This window comes from Saccostrea cucullata, unplaced genomic scaffold (assembly GCF_032062105.1).
Source record: "Saccostrea cucullata isolate Sc308-1 unplaced genomic scaffold, CSIRO_AGI_Scuc_v1 ctg4770, whole genome shotgun sequence".
In the NCBI taxonomy this organism is placed as follows: domain Eukaryota; kingdom Metazoa; phylum Mollusca; class Bivalvia; order Ostreida; family Ostreidae; genus Saccostrea; species Saccostrea cuccullata.
In genome coordinates, this window is record NW_026939802.1 from 49,900 (window position 1) to 71,392 (window position 21,493).

Below are 21,493 nucleotides of genomic sequence, written 5' to 3' on the forward strand. Positions count from 1 at the left end.
GCGGCTTTGGTAACATAGAGTCATATACTTTCTGGGAAACAATTGTTATATCTGCGGCTGTGTCAACTGTGGCATTTATTTGTAACCCTGCAATCTCTACTGGAACACGCCATGCACCTGAATTTTCACCTTTATTACCAGACTGCACAGACGGTATCACATGGGCTGCATTGACAGACGGGTTCTCCGCAAATGTCACATTTTTTACAGTAGATGTCGGCACCGACACCTTTGGCTCTGTTTGACCTGTACCCCTATTATTCCCGGATGGAGAAACCGAATTACGAGTCCGTAACCTATTTGGACAGTTTCTCCTTATATGTCCCGACTGCTTACACTCAAAACACACAACTGACCTTGAATTCACCAGGCGGCTGGGACTAGATGACCCTTGTGACCTTGAAAATTGTCTTGGACTGTGACCTCGGCTCTCACTTTGTCTATCATTTAAACCCCGAGACCTTTCACTCGTTCGACCCCTATCAACATATTCAGGTGACCTTTGACTGACAGGTGAGATTGACCTTGAGTAGCAAGTATCAGAGACTGACCTATCATTAGAAGTGGACCTCACCACCTTTTGGCGACGAACAATAGCGCGTCGACTTAATTGGAATGTCTTAACCCTCTTGATTGCTTCCTCTAGAGTACTTGGTGGGTGATTAATGATCTGCTGACCTGCCTCACAATCTCTACATCCTAAAGCAAACCTCATTATTAATTGTTCCTGAAAAATTTCAGGTGAGGTTCCTCCCCCAAAGGCTTTTTGGGCTGTATCCATTACCCTGTCCCCCCATTGTTCTATGGGCTCTTCAGGTCCTTGCATAATAGAATTAAATTCTAACTGGGAGGCTGCCCGCAGGGAAATCTTTCCAAATCTTTCTTCCATACGGAGAATAACTTCTTGGAAAGTAAGCCGGGTACCCCTGCGGCGCAAAATGTCAAAATATTTCAATGCTGAACCCTCCAAGGTAAGACTAAGGGCAAATAAACAATCAGCGTCCCCCCACCCATGATACTCAGCAATTGTCGAGAATTTAGAGTAGAAAGGACCCCACTCTACATCGCCATTGTACTTAACACCCTTTACCTCTGTGGGTATACTCCTACTTACCCCATTTCTACTACCTGGTGGTATAAGGCTTGGTAATGGAGACCTATGTGTACTTGCTAAAGTAGGACTTGGGATACTACCTGACTGCCACATGTGCGACATAATTGGCTGCCTATTCCCCATCGTAATTGGTGGTCCAAAAGGAGTTCCATGATAACCAGGTCCTGTGGCATTTTGCCAAATTTCATTGGAGCAACCTTGGGTCAAGGGCATTTGAACAGGGGCTTCCCCCATACCTCTAGAAACTTGACCCCCTATCTGAGACCTCTGATCAGCATTTCCACTACCAATAAAACCTCCTGATTGTAACGAGTCTGACAATATGGTACTAGGTAACCCAAACCCGAGGCCAGTTGAGCTACAATAACCAGCTGTAAAGTTATGGCTCGGCTCTGTCCCAGACACTTCCGCAATACCCCGTGAGAAGCTGGCATTAACCTGCCCCCCTGCGGAGACAGAGCCAAGGGAGCTGCCCACACCCCCTGGACCCCCAGAGAATGCTACACCCTCACTAAATGTAGAAGACCCATGTACTGTCTGTCCAGGAACCCAAGGACTCCCCTGGCTACTGGAAATAAGTGGCTGACTTGCAGCGAGGCTGACAGTAGATGTCTGACTTTCACAAGTTTTATTGGGACCCAACAGACCGCTCAACATTCTGGTTATTCCCCCCAGCTGGGTACCTACCCCCTGTACTTGCATGGTCATACTCGTCTCAAGAGATCCTATACCATTTTTAAAGGAATCTACCCTCTGCGACACTTCACCCCTTAAAGAGTTTACTTGCCCAGAAACCTCATTTCTTAGATCACCCAGATCATAACCTAAACCATCTACCCTATCCTGTAGATTGTCAAATGCTTCCTCAAGTACTTGTTGTCGTTTCTCAAGTTCGGTTATTAAAAATAACCCTTTTTGACCCTGAAGCTTACCCCCCTCCTGAGTGAGTGACATATCAACTTGCTCATACTGGGTGACATTATAAACAGGGGCACCCTCCCCTCGGGGTGTACTGAACATCTCAGGGTCAAAATGCACCTTGCTAGTATTAGGGACCTTTCCCTTACCAATATTCCCCGAGGTACTTCCCAGGCTACCTTGGCCATTTCCCCCAGGCTGGATATCGGGATATCTTCGGTCCCCTCTACCAACACCTGCAGTTTGCATTTTTTCCATTATAATAAAAATAATACCTCAACACGCACCAAACATTGGAAAAACAACAATCAATTCTGCATATTACAACATGAATGATCCGCGGAACACCGCGAACATAGCATAAATACACATCAATTTTATTCTTTTTCAAAATGGCGCCATCCACGTTGTCGTCACTGTAGAAATAATTTTTCCCCACTCGTAAACACTTACCACCCTGCTCGCAGCGCCATTTATCGTGTTTCCGCTCCGCTATAGAGCCGAGATCGAGGGAAAACGATAGGGTAAACTTACCACTGTTTATTGTATGTAAAAACAGGTAATAATGTAGCAAATAACAGCATACACCATGCACACAGTGACAAATCTGGCGCCCTCTCTCATACACCGGAAAACGTGCTTCTGTTGGGTACCAGTGGGATTCGACCCATAGGCAAATAAGCCCGGTATCGAAAACCACCACACTAGTGAAGAATTCCCCTAATAGTCACAATGATTTATTGCTCAGAAGCAGGCAGTTACAGACCAAATCAGAAGCTTCTATAACGGCACATTCACATGTGTAAGTGTTTATGTTTGATTATTGTTAAATAATTAGAAAACCATTTAATAATCAGCAAGAATTTATTTTCTTGCATTATAAAGCAGTGATAGCATTTTTTTCTAGCCAAAAATCTCAAAATCGACAAAAATCTTGAAAAAAGCCTTTGGTGTATCCTTAAAGGGACTACCTTAAATCTTGAAAAAAGCCTTTGGTGTATCCTTAAAGGGACTACCTTAAATCTGGACATTTTTACGTCGATTTATTTTTGCGAATCTAAGTCAAAAAGCTGTTGATTATTTTTTACGTTTTGCGAATTGTCATTGGCGCTAAAAATAAACATAGGTAATGAAAGATTACGAAGCTCACCTCGACGAATGTTATCAGTTTAAGTAATGCAAATCCTACATCATATTTTCTTAATATTAAGTATTCATCCCAACAACAATATTCTTGCAAGTTGTGCTTAACCCTTTACATGGCATATACACATTTCTATGCGTTTAGTGTGAAAAACATGTATTGTGTAAACAAATATTCATAACTGTTAAAACTGCAGATATCAAAGACTTCAAGTTCATTCGGATTGATCTGTTCCCAAAACTTTAACCTGGTCTCTTGTATGGAAAATATAGGTCAGATCCAGCATCCTAAGCAAGTCTGATAGTGTCCATCCTAAGATGCATCATCCATGCAAGTTTGGTTTAGCTAGGGCTTATAGTTACTTGGGAATGAAAATGTAGGTCAGATCCAGCATCCGAAGCAAGCCTGGTAGTGTCCATCCTAAGATACATCATCCATGCAAGTTTGGTTTAGCTAGGGCTTACAGTTACTTGGGAATGAAAAATGTAGGTCAGATCCAGCATCCGAAGCAAGTCTGGTAGTGTCCATCCCTAGATGCATCATCCATGCAAGTTTGATTCAGGAAGGGCTTATAGTTACTTGGGAATGAAAATGTAGGTCAGATCCAGCATCCGAAGCACGTCTGGTAGTGTCCATCCTTAGATACATCATCCAAGCAAGTTTGGTTCAGGTAGGGCTTATAGTTACTTGGGAATGAAAATGTAGGTCAGATCCAGCATCCGAAGCAAGTCTGGTAGTGTCCCTCCCTAGATACATCATCCATGCAAGTTTGGTCCAGATAGAGCTATAGTTACTTGGGAATGAAAATGTAGGTCAGATCCAGCATCTGAAACTAGTCTGGTAGTGTACATCCCTAGATACATCATCCATGCAAGTTTGCTTCAGGTAGGGTTCATAGTTACATGGGAATGAAAATGTAGGTCAGATCCAGCATCCGAAGCAAGTCTGGTAGTGTCCATCCCTAGATGCATCATCCATGCAAGTTTGGTCCAAATAGGGCTTATAGTTCCTGAGGAATGGACCTGCTCCAAAAACTTTAACCTGGTCACTCATCTAGACAATGTAGATCAGATCCAGCATCCAAAGCAAGTCTGGTAGTGTACATCCCTAGATGCATCATCCATGCAAGTTTGGTTCAGATAGGGCTTATAGTTCCTTGGGAATAGACCTGCTCCAAAAACTTTAACCTGGTCACTCATCTGGAAAATGTAGGTCAGATCCAGCATCCGAAGCAAGTCTGGTAGTGTACATTCATAGATGCATCATCCATGCAAGTTTAGTCTGGGTAGGGCTTATAATTCCTTGGGAATGGACCTGCTCCAAAACTTTAACCTGGTCACTCATCTGGAAAATGTAGGTCGGATCCAGCATCCGAAGCAAGTCTGGTAGTGTACATTCCTAGATGCATCATCCATGCAAGTTTGGTTCAGATAGGGCTAATAGTTACTTGGGAATGGACTTGCTCCTAAAACTTTAACCTGGGACGCCGACGCCAACGCCGGGGGTATAGCATAAGCTCATCTCGACTTCGTCGAGGTGAGCTAAAAAGCACTTTAAATTTTCATAACAGTTTGTTTCACATTAGTAAGCAGAGTTAGAATACCACCAATATACTTTGCAATGTGACAAAAAAAAGTCTGACTCGTTCCGGAACAATTTTTAAGAAGACAAAAGGAACTGCAATGAAAATAACTTCCAAAAATTATAGACCTTTTTGAGATTGTTTATGCCTTTTAACCTAAAATATAAATCCAAATAAAGACGAAGATTTAACTTATTTTCTCACCTCAAATTTACACGCCATGTTTACGTTTGGAACTCTTGATTGTTTGTGGAAAATGCACACGAGTTCGAGTTATCGCCCGTGTTTATTTTGCAAAACTGTGAATACTCGGAACGAATTCTATCGTTAACCAGGTCCGTTGGACAATATAGAGCATTCTATCTAGATTCAGATGTAGATACAATAAATTACACATGTACATACAGAAATATACTAGTAAAACAACACCAACATTCAATTATCAGATGAAATATGAGTAGAGATAAAACATCTAAACTCTTTTTTATTAAATCATGCATTTACATAAAATAAATGAAAACGGTGTCATCTTTAACTTACCTTAAAAATTCAAATTAAAATATTTCCTGGTTAAGATTAAATTAAAATTTTGTTGAAATGGTCCAGTATGGGAACACAAATTTATCAATAAAATTCAAATGAGATTTTCAGCGCGTCTGAAATCCAACCTTTCTTGAAACCGCTGTAAACTTTCTTTTGGTTTCTCTTTAGGTATGATATGGATGAATCAAGCCACTTTGCACTGAGTGGTTTGAGAACGGACATTACAAGATTAATATCCAATTCATAACCAGTTTCGCTGCGACCTTTTCAGCATACCACGTTTCAAACTGTTCACGCATGTGGTCTTTAACAATCTTTTGAACACTCAAGTCCATTGGTTGAAGTTCTGAGGTTATTGCGTTTGCTGAATTTGTTATGTGTATTTAAATTCAAAAACGTTAGAAAAGACACAAATATTATATCAATTAATATGAACTATTCATTTAGAACATAAAATATGAAATATAATATTTTCAGGTTTAAATTTAGATATTTTCCTTTAAAAAATATTGAACAATGTAATAAAAATCCCTATTCACTATAACATTCGTTAAAAATCCTTTCTATAATATTACAATATCATTTAAGTACTTAAAAACTAATAAAAAATACCTTTCAACAATAATAGATTGTCACCCTTAACGGCTGCCGTACCTCTATATCACAAGAACCCGTATGTTATACAAAGGTATCTAGGTAACTAGGTCATAGCAATACCTACATATTTACAATACACAACTTGTATCATTAAAACGGTAATAAAAATACGATAATATTTATTTTAAATACATAACATTACTACAAGAAAACAGTACTCGAGTCAAAGTACAGAATAAATACGAAATTCTTTATACAAATCATGTTCGATCGGGATCGGGATTGCAGTATGAAAACATGTGATTTCCCGGTAAAGTCAAAACATCTTTCTTCACAGTTTTGGATACAAGTTGTAGTTTTCCACAATAATAGACGTAATCTAATAGACGTAATCATATGAATAGAGGTAATTAAGTATGTAAAAATGAATATGATTAACATCGAAATTAATAAATATAATATGCATTTATACAGTAATCATGCATCAATACCAGTTCGAATTTCCTCGACATGTCACAACAAAGTATGAGACAAGAAATATCGCACATTGTAAACATGACAACGCAATTAACATTTCACATTTATCACAGAGGTACAGTTCTGTGGGACGTACACATAAACTAAATCCTGATTTCATTCGATCTCTCAATTCCTCGGAACGTTGTGCACTAAAAATGTCTAAGCTGATCAGAGCCTTTTGGCGCAAAGGAAGTCTAGTTTATCTCTCACTTTGTTTACGTATGGTATGATGATCTTGTCAAGATAACGAAAAGTAATTTCTTTGTTCGTCCAATGATTATCTGTGAGAGTAACGTCCCAGTCTCTAGGAAAATTATATTTTGCATGACAAGCAAATGTTTTCCCTCTATAAATTACTTGCAGTGGCAGAATATCTCCGCTCAAAGCTTTGGCCATAACTCCTGTATTTTTTTTTAAACATGCAGTATTGAGTAAGATGCATTGCTTAAAATAAATTAACCATATTAATTATGATTTAATAATTGTCATTCGTAATTATATAATTATTCTTACCTATGATTTCAAGTTTGTCGTCCAAGCCAACGATGTTTCCTTTGTCACACCCCTTCTCCGCCATTGTCCACCCTCTAATAGGAAATAGCTGAACACCAGTGTGGTCAAAGTTAATTACAAGCTGTGGAGGGATTTCATATTTTGTAACAGGTTCTTCGATTTAACTGAGAAAATTTGATTTGAGTTCCTTTAAGTTCTTGACTTCAGGTTTAGCCGTACTGCTTCCACGTCTTTCATTCATTCTCTTCCAGACCTGCCTACCCTTCCGCTTTTGGCGTAATTCTTCCGCTTTTTACAATACAATTACGCTATTACGCCTTTTATTTAAATTTTACGCTTTTGAACTTTTAAAAAACTTTCTTTAACAACAGCTAACTTTTAAAGCATATATGGCGTAACTGATCAAAAAAATATATTTTTGAAAAATACAAAATTAAGTAAAGAAATACAGTTAACACATTTAAATTAAAGCTTTTCATACAATTCTAAACACGGAGAACACCTCGTTTCATCTAATAATACAATTTTATCTTCTCTGTAATGTGTTATTTAAATCTTTTGTATTTTCTTCCGAGTCGGAGAAAATTCCGAGAATCCAAATCAAATTGTGATATCTTTATAACGCAATTGACTTAGATTGTGTAATTTACGGAAAAGTTCTATCTTTATATAAAGTAATGATTCAAATAATAAGTTCTTATAAGTTTAGTCTAATAATTTTCATTGTACATACGCCATATATGGCTTTAAGATAAAGTACGACCTACTGAAATGAAATGTTAAAAGATAAAAAATACAGTGTAACAGAGAACATGTTTTTCACGATCTATAATCATTCAGGTTGTAGATATATGTACAGATAACATACGTAATATACCTAGTAGTGGCATGCCAAAAAAAAAGAAGGCGCGAAGGCATTACTTACGTTATCTATGAAATGATACGGTTTTGCTTTCGATGTTTAACATGTTCAGACACCACCGACTCACCAGTTCCCATTCTAGATCTACTACGTGCCCTAGTACCCATATACGGACCACTTTGATGTCTTATCTCTGTTTCCACTGCTGCACTGTCCTTGACAGTAGGGTGGTTGCCTGGCAAGTCTGACTCACCTTCATTTTCCAGCTGGTCATCACTGTTTACCTCACCTTGCAACTGTTCTCTGAACTCAACTAACCATTTAGGTAAATTTCGTGCTTCACACTTTTTCAGTTTGTCATGATGCATGATTTTTATCTCACGACGTGCCTTTACAGCATATACAGTGTCAGACTTTAGTTGAACTATAATTCCTGGACCCATCCACATTGACTCGACCTTCTTACCCGCATTGCGGCGCCAATATACAAGGTCACCAACCTTGAACTTACCTGTCCTCATTCTTAGGTCATGTGCCCTTTTCATCGACTTCTGAGCAGATTTTAACTTTTTTCTTGCAAGCTCATGTGCTTTCTGCATATTCTGCTCTAGTTCCCGCACATACTTATCTACCTCACCCTCCTCCCCATTTTGAAAAAATTCAGTAGGAGGTGGGCTGTACATCAAAGTTGCTGGGATGTTTACCTCCCTGCCCAGCATAAGTCTGTTTGGTGTATAACCAGTATGGCGGTTAACTGCTGACCGCAATGCTCCAGCCAAAGTACCTAAATATTGGTCCCAGCTCTTAGGTTGACCATCAACATAACAGCGCACAGCATCCATGAGTGTGCGATTATAACGCTCAACCTGGCCATTTCCAGATGGTCTATATGGTGTCGTGCGAGCTTTGTGTATTCTCAATGTTTCACAAATTCTACAAAACAATTCGCTCTCAAAGTTCCTTCCCTGGTCAGTAAATATTTCATACGGATATCCAAACCGAGCAAAGAAATCATTTATTGCAGCTCTAGCAGTAACTTCCGCTGTCTGCGAAGGCAATGGTACGCACTCCACCCATTTGGTAAAGCTGTCTACTAGCATCAGTATATATTCATTTCCCTGTTCTGTTCGAGGCAAAGGTCCAAGAAAATCGAGATGGACTTTTTCCATTGGACTACCTGCTTGATAGCTCTTTAAAGCAGCTCTGTTTGGTAATGGACCTCTTTTATTTCTACAACAGATGTCGCACGTCAGCACATACTGTTTCATATCTGCGGCCATCCGCCACCAATAGAACTTTGTCTTCAACCTCTCTTTAGAACGTTGAATACCCTGATGTCCCGAAGATGGTATATCGTGGCATAGATATAGAATCTCTTCTCGGTTTACTTTTGGAATCAAAAGTCTTGGAGCATCTTGTTCCATTTCTGGTTTTCGCCAAATCACACCATTCTCATCTAGCAGAAAACAGTCTCGCTCAAGCACATAACACTTTGTCTCCGGGCTGGAAATCATCAATTCCCCCTCGCTTGGCAAAATTCCTGACTTTAAGTAGGCTCTTAGGAATGTCATAGACTCATCTGCTTGCTGTTGTTTAGCCATGTCCTCTGCATTGAAAGAAGACAGTGAAATTCCTTCCCTTTCTGGCTGACTGTCCTTCTCGCATCCTTTTGATATCTGACAAACAGACCTATCTCCATCAGACATGTCTATTTCTAATGATGTTCCCTCATTTTCATTTGAAACTACAAAATGCACTGACGGAAAATCAGAGTTCTTTATGCCATGACTCAAAACGTCTTGAGTCCCAGATGCTAACAACTCCTGTACCTTCAAGTCAAGAGGCTTTACATACCCATTGCTAGATGTACTTAAGCTAGGGCCCTCTTCAAACAATTGTGCTAAGGGTATAACATCATCAATGTCAGTACTGAACTCATGCCAACGCTCGTGAGCTCTGCGGCAATATTTGCAGCCTCCACAGGGTAAATCCTGGAGTTGAACTTTGGATGAGTAACTCTGACAATCATCAGCAATACTTCGTGACAAGGCATCAGCATTAATATGCTTTTTACCAGAGCGGTGCACTATCCGCATGTTATATTGACTGAGTTCTTCAAGCCAGCGAGCAATCTGGTTCTGTGGCTGTTTAAAGTTCATAAGCCACACCAGACTGTGGTGATCAGTTCTGACTGTAAACTCGCGACCAAGCAAATAGTGTCGAAACTGGCGAGTAAACTTGATTACAGCTAAAAGTTCTTTACGGGTAGTGCAATAACGGCGTTGCTCTGTTGAGAGTACTGCACTGCCATATCCTATTGTCCTCTCATGTCCATCTTGGACCTGACTAAGCTCACCGCCAACTGCGAAATCGGAGGCATCTGTATCAAGAATGAAATGCCCTGAACTTGTCGGTATTGCTAAAACAGGTGGCTTGAGCAATAAACTAATCAGTTTATCAAAGGCTTCCTGTTGCTCTGTGTCCCAGTGGAAACCCTTTTTCCCAGTCAAATCATATAGTGGAGCAGCTATTTGTGAGAATCCAGGGATAAAACTTCTATGGTAGTTGGCAAACCCTAAAAATTTCTCAACTGCCTTTACATCGTGAGGTATTGGCCATTCACGTACTGCCTCCATATACTGGTCTCCCATTTCAACACCCTCTTGACTCACAGTGCGACCCAAGAACTCAACTTTAGGACGAAAAAGCTCACACTTGCGGGGCTTGAACTTCAGTCCAAATTTGCGGAAACGCTCAAATACCTGGCGCAAATTGTTCAAATGATCTCGTTCTGTTCTCCCTAACACCAGAACATCATCAAGGAAAGCAAGTGCTATCTTCCAATTTAGGCGGTGCAATACCAAATTTATTGCCCTGGCAAATGTGGCGGGGGCATTACACAAGCCAAACCCCATCCGCGTGAACTCAAATAGGCCATACTTAGTTATAAAAGCCGTTTTCTTCCGGTCCTCAGGCTTGAGTTTTATTTGCCAGTAAGCTGCATTGGCATCTAATTTAGAAAAATATTTATTTCCTGCTAGAGTGTCCATACATTCCTCTATTAGCGGCAAAGGATAACTGTCTTTGATGGTAACCTTATTCAGTGCGCGATAGTCAACGCACCATCTCACGCTTCCATCTTTTTTACGGACAAGGACTGGTGCTGAAGCCCAATCAGAAGTAGACGGCTGGATTACTCCAGCTTCCAGCATTTTATCCAAGTGGCCCTCTTCCTCCCCCTGAAAAACAGCAGGAGTTCTGCGCATCCGCTGCTTAATAGGGCGTGCATCACTTGTATCAATGCAATGCTCTATTTCTGAGAAATTACCCAGGTCAAGGTCATTGATAGCAAAAACATCTGAAAATTCAGTGACTAGGTCAACCGCCTCCTTGCGCACTTCTGTTGGCGCATTCTTCTCTAAATCCCTGATTATTGAACTAACATGTTCACAATCCTTTTGCCCCTCTGTTAACACCCGACGCAATGAGGGCTCACCTTCCCTGACTGCATGAGCTGCTGTTGCTTCCCCAACAACACTTCCTGTTTTAATAATATGACTTCTGTCAGTTAGGTTCATGACACACAGCTTACCTACTTTCCCTGCGGCGTTATAAGTTCTAGAGGCAACAATGCCAGAGGGGAAAACACTAACTGGTTCAATGATGAAATCTGGCATCTCAGCATCTAGGTGGCACTCTATTACTTGAGCAGTGTGTGGAGGAATCCGCACCCTACGGGAAGATATAGCATTGAGCACTTGCCATGGACCCTCAGCAAACATCTTAATTGTACCTGTTATTTCTTTGATTCGCAAGATTCCAGTCTCGCAGGAAATTTGTGCATCATGAGCCCTAAGGAAATCAATTCCTAAAAGCATCTCATCCTGTAATGGGCCTACATAAACCGGATGCTCAAATTCGTATCCACCCATAATAAGCGTTACCTTACCCAAGAACTGGGCATTCATACCAGTTCCTTCACCCGCAAGTCTGATGCTTGATTCCTCTACAACATGCGGCTTTGGTAACATAGAGTCATATACTTTCTGGGAAACAATTGTTATATCTGCGGCGGTGTCAACTGTGGCATTTATTTGTAACCCTGCAATCTCTACTGGAACACGCCATGCACCTGAATTTTCACCTTTATTACCAGACTGCACAGACGGTATCACATGGGCTGCATTGACAGACGGGTTCTCCGCAAATGTCACATTTTTTACAGTAGATGTCGGCACCGACACCTTTGGCTCTGTTTGACCTGTACCCCTAGTATTCCCGGATGGAGAAACCGAATTACGAGTCCGTAACCTATTTGGACAGTTTCTCCTTATATGTCCCGACTGCTTACACTCAAAACACACAACTGACCTTGAATTCACCAGGCGGCTGGGACTAGATGACCCTTGTGACCTTGAAAATTGTCTTGGACTGTGACCTCGGCTCTCACTTTGTCTATCATTTAAACCCCGAGACCTTTCACTCGTTCGACCCCTATCAACATATTCAGGTGACCTTTGACTGACAGGTGAGATTGACCTTGAGTAGCTAGTATAAGAGACTGACCTATCATTAGAAGTGGACCTTACCGCCTTTTGGCGACGAACAATAGCGCGTCGACTTAATTGGAATGTCTTAACCCTCTTGATTGCTTCCTCTAGAGTACTTGGTGGGTGATTAATGATCTGCTGACCTGCCTCACAATCTCTACATCCTAAAGCAAACCTCATTATTAATTGTTCCTGAAAAATTTCAGGTGAGGTTCCTCCCCCAAAGGCTTTTTGGGCTGTATCCATTACCCTGTCCCCCCATTGTTCTATGGGCTCTTCAGGTCCTTGCATAATAGAATTAAATTCTAACTGGGAGGCTGCCCGCAGGGAAATCTTTCCAAATCTTTCTTCCATACGGAGAATAACTTCTTGGAAAGTAAGCCGGGTACCCCTGCGGCGCAAAATGTCAAAATATTTCAATGCTGAACCCTCCAAGGTAAGACTAAGGGCACATAAACAATCAGCGTCCCCCCACCCATGATACTCAGCAATTGTCGAGAATTTAGAGTAGAAAGGACCCCACTCTACATCGCCATTGTACTTAACACCCTTTACCTCTGTGGGTATACTCCTACTTACCCCATTTCTACTACCTGGTGGTATAAGGCTTGGTAATGGAGACCTATGTGTACTTGCTAAAGTAGGACTTGGGATACTACCTGACTGCCACATGTGCGACATAATTGGCTGCCTATTCCCCATCGTAATTGGTGGTCCAGAAGGAGTTCCATGATAACCAGGTCCTGTGGCATTTTGCCAAATTTCATTGGAGCAACCTTGGGTCAAGGGAATTTGAACAGGGGCTTCCCCCATACCTCTAGAAACTTGACCCCCTATCTGAGACCTCTGATCAGCATTTCCACTACCAATAAAACCTCCTGATTGTAACGAGTCTGACAATATGGTACTAGGTAACCCAAACCCGAGGCCAGTTGAGCTACAATAACCAGCTGTAAAGTTATGGCTCGGCTCTGTCCCAGACACTTCCGCAATACCCCGTGAGAAGCTGGCATTAACCTGCCCCCCTGCGGAGACAGATCCAATTGAGCTGCCCACACCCCCTGGACCCCCAGAGAATGCTACACCCTCACTAAATGTAGAAGACCCATGTACTGTCTGTCCAGGAACCCAAGGACTCCCCTGGCTACTGGAAATAAGTGGCTGACTTGCAGCGAGGCTGACAGTAGATGTCTGACTTTCACAAGTTTTATTGGGACCCAACAGACCGCTCAACATTCTGGTTATTCCCCCCAGCTGGGTACCTACCCCCTGTACTTGCACGGTCATACTAGTCTCAAGAGATCCTATATCATTTTTAAGAGAATCTACCCTATGCGACACTTCACCCCTTAAAGAATTTACCTGCTCAGAAACCTCAGTTCTTAGATCACCCAGACCATAGCCTAAACCATCTACCATACCCTGTAGATTGTCAACTGCCTCTTCAAGTACTTGTTGTCTTTTTTCAAGTTCTGTTATTGACATTACCTCTTTTTGACCCTGAAGCTTACCCTCCTCCTGAGTGAGCGACATATCAACTTGCTCATACCGGGTGGCATTATAAACAGGGGCACCCTCCCCTCGGGGTGTACTGAACATCTTTGGGTCAAAATGCACCTTGCTTGTATTAGGGACCTTACCCTTACCGATATTCCCCGAGGTACTTCCCAGGCTACCTTGGCCATTTCCCCCAGGCTGGACGTACCGGCCATCCGGATATCTCCGGCCCCCTCTACCTACACCTACAGTTTGCATTTTTTCCATAATGATAAAAATAGTACCTCGATACGCACCAAAAATTGAAAAAAACAACAATCAATTCTGCATATTACAACATGAATGATCCGCGGAACACCGCGAACATAGCATAAATACACATCAATTTTATTCTTTTTCAAAATGGCGCCATCCACGTTGTCGTCACTGTAGAAATAATTTTTCCCCACTCGTAAACACTTACCACCCTGCTCGCAGCGCCATTTATCGTGTTTCCGCTCCGCTATAGAGCCGAGATCGAGGGAAAACGATAGGGTAAACTTACCACTGTTTATTGTATGTAAAAACAGGTAATAATGTAGCAAATAACAGCATACACCATGCACACAGTGACAAATCTGGCGCCCTCTCTCATACACCGGAAAACGTGCTTCTGTTGGGTACCAGTGGGATTCGACCCATAGGCAAATAAGCCCGGTATCGAAAACCACCACACTAGTGAAGAATTCCCCTAATAGTCACAATGATTTATTGCTCAGAAGCAGGCAGTTACAGACCAAATCAGAAGCTTCTATAACGGCACATTCACATGTGTAAGTGTTTATGTTTGATTATTGTTAAATAATTAGAAAACCATTTAATAATCAGCAAGAATTTATTTTCTTGCATTATAAAGCAGTGATAGCATTTTTTTCTAGCCAAAAATCTCAAAATCGACAAAAATCTTGAAAAAAGCCTTTGGTGTATCCTTAAAGGGACTACCTTAAATCTTGAAAAAAGCCTTTGGTGTATCCTTAAAGGGACTACCTTAAATCTGGACATTTTTACGTCGATTTATTTTTGCGAATCTAAGTCAAAAAGCTGTTGATTATTTTTTACGTTTTGCGAATTGTCATTGGCGCTAAAAATAAACATAGGTAATGAAAGATTACGAAGCTCACCTCGACGAATGTTATCAGTTTAAGTAATGCAAATCCTACATCATATTTTCTTAATATTAAGTATTCATCCCAACAACAATATTCTTGCAAGTTGTGCTTAACCCTTTACATGGCATATACACATTTCTATGCGTTTAGTGTGAAAAACATGTATTGTGTAAACAAATATTCATAACTGTTAAAACTGCAGATATCAAAGACTTCAAGTTCATTCGGATTGATCTGTTCCCAAAACTTTAACCTGGTCTCTTGTATGGAAAATATAGGTCAGATCCAGCATCCTAAGCAAGTCTGATAGTGTCCATCCTAAGATGCATCATCCATGCAAGTTTGGTTTAGCTAGGGCTTATAGTTACTTGGGAATGAAAATGTAGGTCAGATCCAGCATCCGAAGCAAGCCTGGTAGTGTCCATCCTAAGATACATCATCCATGCAAGTTTGGTTTAGCTAGGGCTTACAGTTACTTGGGAATGAAAAATGTAGGTCAGATCCAGCATCCGAAGCAAGTCTGGTAGTGTCCATCCCTAGATGCATCATCCATGCAAGTTTGATTCAGGAAGGGCTTATAGTTACTTGGGAATGAAAATGTAGGTCAGATCCAGCATCCGAAGCACGTCTGGTAGTGTCCATCCTTAGATACATCATCCAAGCAAGTTTGGTTCAGGTAGGGCTTATAGTTACTTGGGAATGAAAATGTAGGTCAGATCCAGCATCCGAAGCAAGTCTGGTAGTGTCCCTCCCTAGATACATCATCCATGCAAGTTTGGTCCAGATAGAGCTATAGTTACTTGGGAATGAAAATGTAGGTCAGATCCAGCATCTGAAACTAGTCTGGTAGTGTACATCCCTAGATACATCATCCATGCAAGTTTGCTTCAGGTAGGGTTCATAGTTACATGGGAATGAAAATGTAGGTCAGATCCAGCATCCGAAGCAAGTCTGGTAGTGTCCATCCCTAGATGCATCATCCATGCAAGTTTGGTCCAAATAGGGCTTATAGTTCCTGAGGAATGGACCTGCTCCAAAAACTTTAACCTGGTCACTCATCTAGACAATGTAGATCAGATCCAGCATCCAAAGCAAGTCTGGTAGTGTACATCCCTAGATGCATCATCCATGCAAGTTTGGTTCAGATAGGGCTTATAGTTCCTTGGGAATAGACCTGCTCCAAAAACTTTAACCTGGTCACTCATCTGGAAAATGTAGGTCAGATCCAGCATCCGAAGCAAGTCTGGTAGTGTACATTCATAGATGCATCATCCATGCAAGTTTAGTCTGGGTAGGGCTTATAATTCCTTGGGAATGGACCTGCTCCAAAACTTTAACCTGGTCACTCATCTGGAAAATGTAGGTCGGATCCAGCATCCGAAGCAAGTCTGGTAGTGTACATTCCTAGATGCATCATCCATGCAAGTTTGGTTCAGATAGGGCTAATAGTTACTTGGGAATGGACTTGCTCCTAAAACTTTAACCTGGGACGCCGACGCCAACGCCGGGGGTATAGCATAAGCTCATCTCGACTTCGTCGAGGTGAGCTAAAAAGCACTTTAAATTTTCATAACAGTTTGTTTCACATTAGTAAGCAGAGTTAGAATACCACCAATATACTTTGCAATGTGACAAAAAAAAGTCTGACTCGTTCCGGAACAATTTTTAAGAAGACAAAAGGAACTGCAATGAAAATAACTTCCAAAAATTATAGACCTTTTTGAGATTGTTTATGCCTTTTAACCTAAAATATAAATCCAAATAAAGACGAAGATTTAACTTATTTTCTCACCTCAAATTTACACGCCATGTTTACGTTTGGAACTCTTGATTGTTTGTGGAAAATGCACACGAGTTCGAGTTATCGCCCGTGTTTATTTTGCAAAACTGTGAATACTCGGAACGAATTCTATCGTTAACCAGGTCCGTTGGACAATATAGAGCATTCTATCTAGATTCAGATGTAGATACAATAAATTACACATGTACATACAGAAATATACTAGTAAAACAACACCAACATTCAATTATCAGATGAAATATGAGTAGAGATAAAACATCTAAACTCTTTTTTATTAAATCATGCATTTACATAAAATAAATGAAAACGGTGTCATCTTTAACTTACCTTAAAAATTCAAATTAAAATATTTCCTGGTTAAGATTAAATTAAAATTTTGTTGAAATGGTCCAGTATGGGAACACAAATTTATCAATAAAATTCAAATGAGATTTTCAGCGCGTCTGAAATCCAACCTTTCTTGAAACCGCTGTAAACTTTCTTTTGGTTTCTCTTTAGGTATGATATGGATGAATCAAGCCACTTTGCACTGAGTGGTTTGAGAACGGACATTACAAGATTAATATCCAATTCATAACCAGTTTCGCTGCGACCTTTTCAGCATACCACGTTTCAAACTGTTCACGCATGTGGTCTTTAACAATCTTTTGAACACTCAAGTCCATTGGTTGAAGTTCTGAGGTTATTGCGTTTGCTGAATTTGTTATGTGTATTTAAATTCAAAAACGTTAGAAAAGACACAAATATTATATCAATTAATATGAACTATTCATTTAGAACATAAAATATGAAATATAATATTTTCAGGTTTAAATTTAGATATTTTCCTTTAAAAAATATTGAACAATGTAATAAAAATCCCTATTCACTATAACATTCGTTAAAAATCCTTTCTATAATATTACAATATCATTTAAGTACTTAAAAACTAATAAAAAATACCTTTCAACAATAATAGATTGTCACCCTTAACGGCTGCCGTACCTCTATATCACAAGAACCCGTATGTTATACAAAGGTATCTAGGTAACTAGGTCATAGCAATACCTACATATTTACAATACACAACTTGTATCATTAAAACGGTAATAAAAATACGATAATATTTATTTTAAATACATAACATTACTACAAGAAAACAGTACTCGAGTCAAAGTACAGAATAAATACGAAATTCTTTATACAAATCATGTTCGATCGGGATCGGGATTGCAGTATGAAAACATGTGATTTCCCGGTAAAGTCAAAACATCTTTCTTCACAGTTTTGGATACAAGTTGTAGTTTTCCACAATAATAGACGTAATCTAATAGACGTAATCATATGAATAGAGGTAATTAAGTATGTAAAAATGAATATGATTAACATCGAAATTAATAAATATAATATGCATTTATACAGTAATCATGCATCAATACCAGTTCGAATTTCCTCGACATGTCACAACAAAGTATGAGACAAGAAATATCGCACATTGTAAACATGACAACGCAATTAACATTTCACATTTATCACAGAGGTACAGTTCTGTGGGACGTACACATAAACTAAATCCTGATTTCATTCGATCTCTCAATTCCTCGGAACGTTGTGCACTAAAAATGTCTAAGCTGATCAGAGCCTTTTGGCGCAAAGGAAGTCTAGTTTATCTCTCACTTTGTTTACGTATGGTATGATGATCTTGTCAAGATAACGAAAAGTAATTTCTTTGTTCGTCCAATGATTATCTGTGAGAGTAACGTCCCAGTCTCTAGGAAAATTATATTTTGCATGACAAGCAAATGTTTTCCCTCTATAAATTACTTGCAGTGGCAGAATATCTCCGCTCAAAGCTTTGGCCATAACTCCTGTATTTTTTTTTAAACATACAGTATTGAGTAAGATGCATTGCTTAAAATAAATTAACCATATTAATTATGATTTAATAATTGTCATTCGTAATTATATAATTATTCTTACCTATGATTTCAAGTTTGTCGTCCAAGCCAACGATGTTTCCTTTGTCACACCCCTTCTCCGCCATTGTCCACCCTCTAATAGGAAATAGCTGAACACCAGTGTGGTCAAAGTTAATTACAAGCTGTGGAGGGATTTCATATTTTGTAACAGGTTCTTCGATTTAACTGAGAAAATTTGATTTGAGTTCCTTTAAGTTCTTGACTTCAGGTTTAGCCGTACTGCTTCCACGTCTTTCATTCATTCTCTTCCAGACCTGCCTACCCTTCCGCTTTTGGCGTAATTCTTCCGCTTTTTACAATACAATTACGCTATTACGCCTTTTATTTAAATTTTACGCTTTTGAACTTTTAAAAAACTTTCTTTAACAACAGCTAACTTTTAAAGCATATATGGCGTAACTGATCAAAAAAATATATTTTTGAAAAATACAAAATTAAGTAAAGAAATACAGTTAACACATTTAAATTAAAGCTTTTCATACAATTCTAAACACGGAGAACACCTCGTTTCATCTAATAATACAATTTTATCTTCTCTGTAATGTGTTATTTAAATCTTTTGTATTTTCTTCCGAGTCGGAGAAAATTCCGAGAATCCAAATCAAATTGTGATATCTTTATAACGCAATTGACTTAGATTGTGTAATTTACGGAAAAGTTCTATCTTTATATAAAGTAATGATTCAAATAATAAGTTCTTATAAGTTTAGTCTAATAATTTTCATTGTACATACGCCATATATGGCTTTAAGATAAAGTACGACCTACTGAAATGAAATGTTAAAAGATAAAAAATACAGTGTAACAGAGAACATGTTTTTCACGATCTATAATCATTCAGGTTGTAGATATATGTACAGATAACATACGTAATATACCTAGTAGTGGCATGCCAAAAAAAAAGAAGGCGCGAAGGCATTACTTACGTTATCTATGAAATGATACGTGCAATATGTACAACCAGTTCAGCTTTTAATTAATTCGTTTTATTCTCACATTGCTAAGATCAAAATTGAGAAAAAGGAGGTTAAAACTAGAAGCAGTGAGCAATGAGCTTATAAATTATAACCCCCGCATCCCATATGAATATTATGGCATTGTGTCCATGTTTTGGGAAACGCAATATATATGTCGGATGATAAAGTAAATTATGAGATGCACGATGGTAATATGTAATAAAAAACTTAGAAAGTTTCATCAAACTTTTTTCAGTGATATGAGAGGAGAATGGATCAGAGATGGTACATCCCGATTATTATACCCCCCCCCCCATTTTTTAAGTGGGGGTATGATATGACAAAACACATTAAGCACGATTTGCATATGCAACCCTTCAATAAAGTGACTCGATACAAATTCATCAACAGCTTCAGTGTTAGGTTGAATTAGGTTCGATATAGGTCATAGGATAGATTTCCAGGTATTCTACAACACATGTGCTTTGAAAAGCATACATTTACGCCTTTTTTTTTTACAATGATGTGTAATTACGGTTGTGTTTAGAGAATATATATAGTGCCATAATGATACATGAAAATAGAAAAGCACAAATGATTACGCTTTTACCTCTGAAACTCCACCAAAAAAGTACTGAAATTACAACTTTGCAATAAAAAGGGTAGGCAGGTCTGCTCTTCAAGAGCGAGAGTTCCCAATGCCGAGTTATTTCAATGAACGCCCCTACATTTTCTTCCAACAGCGTTCTGTCTTCTGTTAGCACCACTCCTTTTGCTATGGCACGGATTATTCGACTGTTAGTTATACCACCCGCATCCCTTATTTCTGTAACTAACTCCTGAACTTTCTTGCCAAGGTCTTCCCCAGCATTAATGGCCGACCCTTTTTTTTCTTGGAAGTTCATCAATATCAAGATTTAATTTTCTTTTTCGAACAGAATTGCAATTTTTTTCAGATGTCGAACAGTAGATTCCTTTAAATTCAATTCGCCGAATTTTATTAACGTTTTTGGTGTCCCGTGTTTATTAGCATACTTCGCCATTTTGGTTCTCATCTCCTCACTTAGTATAGTATAGGACCCTCTTCTTCTCTGTATAAACGAGAGTGTTCCTCATTGACAAGCTTTCGTGCTAGAGATTCGTTGGTAGCATGGTTATATAGAATAACTTATCTCTCTTTCTTTGCAAAATAATTTAAGAGACATACTGCGTCGGTGCCTGTCAAACCATCGGACGTTATTGAAACTAGAGAGGGCACTTTACATGCATTGGTAATTTGCTTGTAGTATAAACAGGTTTTGAAAATGACTAGTGCTTACGAACACACGTTCGATTTTCCCAGGCCATCCCTACAAAGAACCAGACAGCTTACAACAGCTGAGGGTCTTAACACCAACTGCGTGACCAAATACGGCTTTCCAACTAGGATACATAGTGACCAGATAGGAAATTTTGACAAGAACAACCCCCTATCATCCCATGGGCAATCACTACTAAGTCAAAAACGTACTGACATTCCCATTTTTTACTGACAAACTTAGAAAATTACTGACAATGTGCTGTCGTTACTGTAAAACTTAGACAATTACTGACCTTTTTACTGCCGGTACTGATAAACTTAGAAAAGTGCTGACAATCTTAGTCGGTGCTGAAAAACTTAGACAATTACTGACCCGTTTACTGTCCCTGCTGAAAAACTTAGACAAGTGCTGACATTTACTGATAATTACTGTCCCTATTGTTCTCGCTCTCGGGCAGGCTGCAGTGGTGTGGAATTGATTTTTTTTTTTA

The 21,493-nt window shown here is 39.5% G+C and overlaps 1 long non-coding RNA gene across 1 annotated transcript; it reads left to right on the forward strand.

Annotated features, from left to right (window-relative positions):
• Window positions 1-3,704: 3,704 nt before the first annotated feature.
• Window positions 3,705-16,120, forward strand: LOC134254014 (uncharacterized). The gene is made up of 3 exons (XR_009989222.1): window positions 3,705-3,750; window positions 4,320-4,712; window positions 15,991-16,120. It is a non-coding gene; the product is annotated as an uncharacterized LOC134254014 (long non-coding RNA).
• The last annotated feature ends 5,373 nt before the right edge of the window (window positions 16,121-21,493 follow it).